Source organism: Sus scrofa, chromosome 13 (genome assembly GCF_000003025.6).
Source record: "Sus scrofa isolate TJ Tabasco breed Duroc chromosome 13, Sscrofa11.1, whole genome shotgun sequence".
NCBI lineage: Eukaryota > Metazoa > Chordata > Mammalia > Artiodactyla > Suidae > Sus > Sus scrofa.
The window spans coordinates 24,182,202-24,188,201 of record NC_010455.5 but is presented as its reverse complement, the minus strand read 5'-3'; the positions used below and the strand labels follow the sequence as shown (position 1 = coordinate 24,188,201).

The following is a 6,000-nucleotide window of genomic DNA, read 5'->3' as shown; positions in this document are numbered from 1 at the left end:
TCACCAACACCCATCCTTGGACTTACATATTTAAACAAAACCAAAAGCCCTCCTCTCCTTTCTTCCTTCTTCGGTTTAACCCCACTCCATTTCCATACAATACTCCTTCACGCCGCTCACCGGGCAGTTCTACAGGGTACTGACATCTTGTCCAAAACAGCCCCCCCACCTCCTTTAGGGGAAGGGTTTGACCTCCTCTTTTTGTGGTTGACACCATGCTCTCCTTTGTTGATGATAAACCTGTTGGTAGTTGGTTTCCTTCTGATTTCGTGTAAACCATAGTATGTGTCTAAGATAAGGATTTTGCAAAGAGCCAGATGTTGTCACAAACACCAAATCCTGTCTAAATGTCCTTTTCTTCACTGGTTTTATCACAAAACAAATGGCCTTATACTGACCTGTTTTTCCACTTGATTTTTGTACTTTTGGTGTTTAGTGTGAGCATGTTTTTTCCTCATCTACTTATGACCAAGCTTACCCCTTATCATTCTACTCTCTATTTTTCACTTATTTCCTATACTTTAATTTTAAAATCTCCTTAGAATAAGAAGTTCAGTTAAAATTTCCATTTTTGTGGAACAATTTTCCCTTTATCTTTTTTGCTTCTACTTTCTAACTCACTTTGATACTTCACTAACATGCCTTTTGTCTAATACTGCCCTCTCAGCTTCCTGTTTGGTAAGGCCCACTTAACAGTTTCAGACATCTACATGATTTTTTTCTTCTTGTGGTAAGCATGGTGAGGTCTACTGTGGGTAGAAAAGCTGCTTCTGATTTGCCATCTGAGGTGCACAGCCATGTGCTAATAAAAATAATATAGAAATAGGATATAAAGCCCTTGCACATATAGTGAATCATTACTGGATGAATAACCATAAGCAACACACCATAACCTGCAATAGTGCATGTGTGCTGGCTAGTTGATAAAACTTAGTTTTTGGTATTCTTTGGTGGTGCAGAGGGTTAAGGTTATGGTATTGTCACTGCTGTGGCACAGGTTCGATCCCTGGCCTGGTAGCTTCCACATGCCTCGCGTGCACCCCAACAAAACAAAACAAAACAAAAACTTAGTTTTCAGAGGATGCCTCTATCTGCTATGCAACCACTGCTGGTAATACTTAGGGAAGATTGTAATTCATTGCTGGAAAGATAAGAGAAATAACTCCTAAAGGTCACCCCTAACTCACCCAAAATCCCAGTTCCCTCCAATCCACTTGCATCCTCTTCTATTAAATAAGTCACATTTCACGGAGATCTTTGGAACTTTGATATTGTCCAGTGACTGTCCTGCTACAGGTTCATCTCCTTATAGGAAAAGACAGCATCCTTCATTTGCACCCTGTTGCTTATGAAAACTTAGGAGTAGAACTCATATGATTTTTATTAATCAATAATACAGCCTTTTCAGTAAACAATTTCAGAGACTGTTTTTCAGGCAATTCTGTTTTATCTTCTCTTTTGCATCATTATGGATTTATGACTCTCTGATACCCTATGCCACCTTGCTTTCTTTCAATGTCTAGAATTTACAAATGAATCCTGGTTTTTTTCTCCCCTGCCCAGAAATATGGAATCAACTATCTTCCAAGGACATTTGTTCCTTGCAGTGGAGAATAGTTTTAGAAACCATAAGCACTAATTCTACAAATAAGCTTGTCCCACATTCCAACTGGAACTAGGCAGATGGCAGCAAAAATATCCAACGGCATAAATCACTGTAGGGATGGAACAAATAAACCTCCTTTAAAAACATGCCCGTGGATTCTTATTGATATTTCTAATTCACCTCAGTTTTAATAAGTTCCTCTTGCCTTGCTCTAATAGAAGAGTTTATTAATCCATTTTTTTCAATTTTTGAACAACTGCTTTTTTCTTGTTTCCATTAGCATTAACTTTTAAAGCAATATATTATCATACCAAACCACACATATAAATATAAGTGTTGCCTCCCCAAATTCAGAAGGCTCCTCATCTTTTCTTCTGTCACCACCTCAGCTCAGCCATCCTGAAACTGGCTTCACAGTGAGCAGGTCCCATCAATTCTTTGGACAGCATCATCTTAGCACCAATATCTGAAAGGAAAGAAACCCTAGCCTCCATCTCAGGGAACACCAAAGAAACTAAGAGTTCAGAACCTGGAGATGACACATAGATACTTTGTTTTCTTTTAAACATATAATAATAAAATGTAGCATATAGACAAAGTTGAAAAAATCCTGTTATTTTCTCCATTTGAACTTCCAATTTGAATTTATTTTCCCTTTATATTTTTTCTTCCACTGGTACCTTTGTATATTTATGGGGCAATATTTTTAGTAAAAAACTGTAGTTTCACACAGGCTCCTGGGTATATACAGTGGCTTGTATGGACTCACAAGTGTCCACATTGCACATCCTTTCCCAGTTCTGCACTCAATGATAGCACATTCATAGCTTGCAGTCAGCCAGAGTGGAAGTAGTATTTACACCATGGAAATTGGCAAACACCATCAATCAGGATTTTCCACCCAGAGGGCCAGTTTTTAAGCATTTGCCAGGAAAACTCTGGGTATACACCTCATTTTTCCCCAAAGCGGTCAAAATGTCAGAACATAAAACCAATTGACATATACAATTATCAGAGTAATATGCCAAACATCATGAGAATTCCCACTCAAGAAATTTACATAGAGTAGCTTTTGGAGTTTTATGTCATTTTTGTAACATTCACTGCATAGTGCTCCCTGGAAACAACCCTTAAAGGACAAAAAATACAATTGGATTACAGTACATTTTAGTTATCATTCCATTTAGTTATTCACCAGTTTCAAGTAATTTCCAGATATTTTTGATCCATCCCCAGAGGGCTTTATTTCCACAACAGACAACATAGAAAATTCAGTAATTTCTAGTTATTAACATTGCTGTGCTTATACCCAGGGTTTTTTTTACATGAATAAATATACACCGCGCTCTCTCCTCAGTGTCACCTTCTGCAGTAACAGTGTATCTTCTGGATGATATGGAGGATAGAACCCAGCAAGCTTGGAGCATGGGGTCTGGCTTTGCCAAAAGCTAAAACAGTCTAAAGGAATATGAAGTTTCCTCCTTGGGTCTTACTGGAGTGGGGCTGGCCCACTAAGTTGTTCTTTCTAGTTGTCTGTCATGGCACCCCTGGCTTTATTCCCAGGAATGTAATGTCCTCAGATATCTCATGGTTGGAAACTCTTCATAGTAGAGGTTCTCATTTTGTTGTTTGTTTAGCACCTGAATTTGGGCAGGAAATATTTCTCCCTGAAGGTTCTGAGTAGTTCAATTCCCCTGCCTTTGTATTGCCACTTCCACAGAGAACTGGCCTCCCCACGTAAAGAAGCAGGATGCTCTGGCTTCGCCCTCCCGCTGCCTTGGAACAGTACTTGGCCAGCTTCCTCTTTCCAGGAGCATGGTTTTCTGAGCTAAAGCTCAGCTGAATCGAGCATGCTTCCCCACTTCTCCTGGCACTCCCTCTCACCCCAGCCCTACACCTTGAGCAGGACTTCCTCTGGTGTTGCTCTTGTATCCTCACTTGCCCTTTGAGCTTGGCTGGGTCTGGCTGCCCTCACTCAAGGACAGAAATCCATGACCTTGTTGGTGCATCAGGTGTCTGCCTGTGCATTTCGACCCCAGCCCGTAGACAACACTGCCCCCATGCCTTCTCCTTTGCTCTGAACTTCTGTCCACCTAACATTGCCCATGTTACATCCCTCTACATTCTACTACGTTCTTTTATCTTCTATTGTGCTTTCCTACTTGTTACTAAAGGAAGGTTGGGAGAGATGGAGAGAGGGGTACATTCTAACTCTTCCCCCCTTTTCCCCATGTCAGAAACCAGCAGAAGCCACAGGAAAACCCAGGAAAAAAATGGACTCAGAACAAGTATCTTTGCTTAAGACTTGTAACCTTGGAGAGACCCCGGACTGATCATTAGTCTCCCTTAGCTCCTCGAACACATCTGTGTCTGGCTAATACTGTTGACCATTTCTATGTAGCTTTTAATTTCTGTTATTTCTTCAAACCAGGAATTATTTTAGATCTTCTTTTTGATTTCCAAGAGGATAAATATTTCTTGGATTGCCTTTTATCCTGTTTCCTTTTTTTTTATTTTAGTGCATTGTAGAAAATGTGAAATCTCATGGTTTCTACATATTGGGCAATTATAGTATTGTGGGTGGTTAAAATTTATCCATAGGGAATTGTGTTGCATTTATCATCTACTTTTTACTTTATTGTATTTCTCATTTTGTCTTCCAAATTTGCCTACCTTGTGTGAGTATATCTGATTCATTTGTTTTAACTGCTGTTCAGGATTTTATTTTTGAAAATTACGTTAAAGATTCATATATCCTCCTATTGAACATTTTGATTAATTTCTTTCTCTTTTTTTCCCAATGGCAAACAATGCTTCACTGAACAGATGTGCATGTATCTCCTTTTTCTATGAATGCAAGTTTTCTCAGGATTGGTGCCTAAAATTATAATTGCTTGATCTTAGGTTATCCTGTTTTGCTAGTACCCCCAGATGGCACCCCAAAATGTTGTAATCATTTATAAATTCTCATTGGTAGCATATGAGAATTTTTCCCATATCCTTGCCAACACTTGATAAGTTTTAATTTTTGCCATTATGATGGTTGTACAATATCTTTTTTTGCACATCCTTGAAGAAAGATGCATATCTTCAGATTGAAGAAATTTGAGTCCTGAGCAAAATAAATAAAAATAAATCCATACTTAGTGGCATCATAGTGAAACTTCAGAACACCGAAGACAAAGAGAAAAACTTTAAAAGTAACCAAAGGGAAAATACAATTTACTTACAATGGAAGAACAAGCAGACTGACAACATATTTCCCATTGGCAATTATAGAAGTCTGAAAATGACAGGACACTATCTTCAAAATGCTGTGAGGGGGGGAAAAAACCATCAAGCTAGAACTCTATATTATTCTCCCAGTGGTTGTGTCTTGCATCCTCAACTGACCTTTACCACCTTCTTCAGAAACAGATATAGCTCCGTGACTGAAGGGCTGGGTAGGTGTCTGAAGCTGGGCACATCCTAGAACTTCATGCCTTCTGGTCACATGATGGGTCCCTTCCCTTGTCCGAACCCTTTGGTTCTATCCCAGGATTATATACACCACTTGGCAAGGGAACATGCTTTGGTTAACCAGATCGTTCATATTCCTCAAGCTCGCCCCACCTTGGGGAGCTTTGTTCAGTTTGCTCAGCCATGGGGTATGCATGGATCTAGGTCCAAAGGATGGGACCAGCCTATCCTTTTCTCAGCCCAGTATGGCTCCAGGCCTTGTTCTATGTCAGTAAGCAGACTGGCTTATACTGTCAATAAGCAGTACTGTGTTCAGTACTCTACTTGATCACCACATTCCTGGAGTTCTAGATGGCTAAAAAGTGGTCAGATAATTTAAAAAAAAATTCACATGTATAATATACTGAGAAGTTGGGAGTTCCCATTGTGGCTCAGTGGTTAATGAATCCAACTAGGAACCATGAGGTTGTGGGTTCGATCCCTGGCCTTGCTCAGTGGGTTAAGGATCCAGCGTTGCCTTGAGCTTTGGTGTAGGTTGCGGATGCGGCTTGGATCCCACGTTGCTGTGGCTGTGCTGTAGGCCAGCAGCTATAGCTCCAATTCGACCCCTAGCCTGGGAACTTCCATATGCCATGGGAGTGGCCCAAGAAATGGCAAAAAAAGACAAATAAATAAATAAATAAATAAATAATATACTGAGAGGTTAACATATTCAAATGAAATCTTACTTTATAAATATTAATTTATAAATATAAATCTTACTTTATAAATATAAAGCCTAAATAGGAATACTCATATAAATATTTCTCAGAGCAGAGGAAAAATCATTTGAAAAATCAAAGAATTACATTTAATAGATCATTATTTTCTGAAAGCCAGCTCTTGGTTGGCTTAAGTAAAATCAAGCACCTTGGTCATAAGAGTTACTCTGTGGA

The 6,000-nt window shown here is 39.3% G+C and overlaps 1 protein-coding gene across 8 annotated transcripts in view; it reads right to left on the bottom strand.

Annotated features, from left to right (window-relative positions):
* MOBP (myelin-associated oligodendrocyte basic protein) overlaps window positions 1,364–6,000 on the bottom strand; it is a 48,761-nt gene continuing 44,124 nt past the window's right edge. For 3 of the 8 annotated variants that reach the window (XM_013981487.2, XM_013981488.2, XM_013981482.2), the window contains exons 6-7: window positions 4,837–4,920; window positions 1,364–4,718 (exon numbers count right to left, since the gene is read on the bottom strand). The gene's annotated coding sequence lies outside the window, so the exon portion shown is untranslated. The remainder of the gene's footprint in view (window positions 4,719–4,836; window positions 4,921–6,000) is intronic. The other 5 variants (XM_013981489.2, XM_013981483.2, XM_021070398.1 and 2 more) reach the window with 3 other exon arrangements.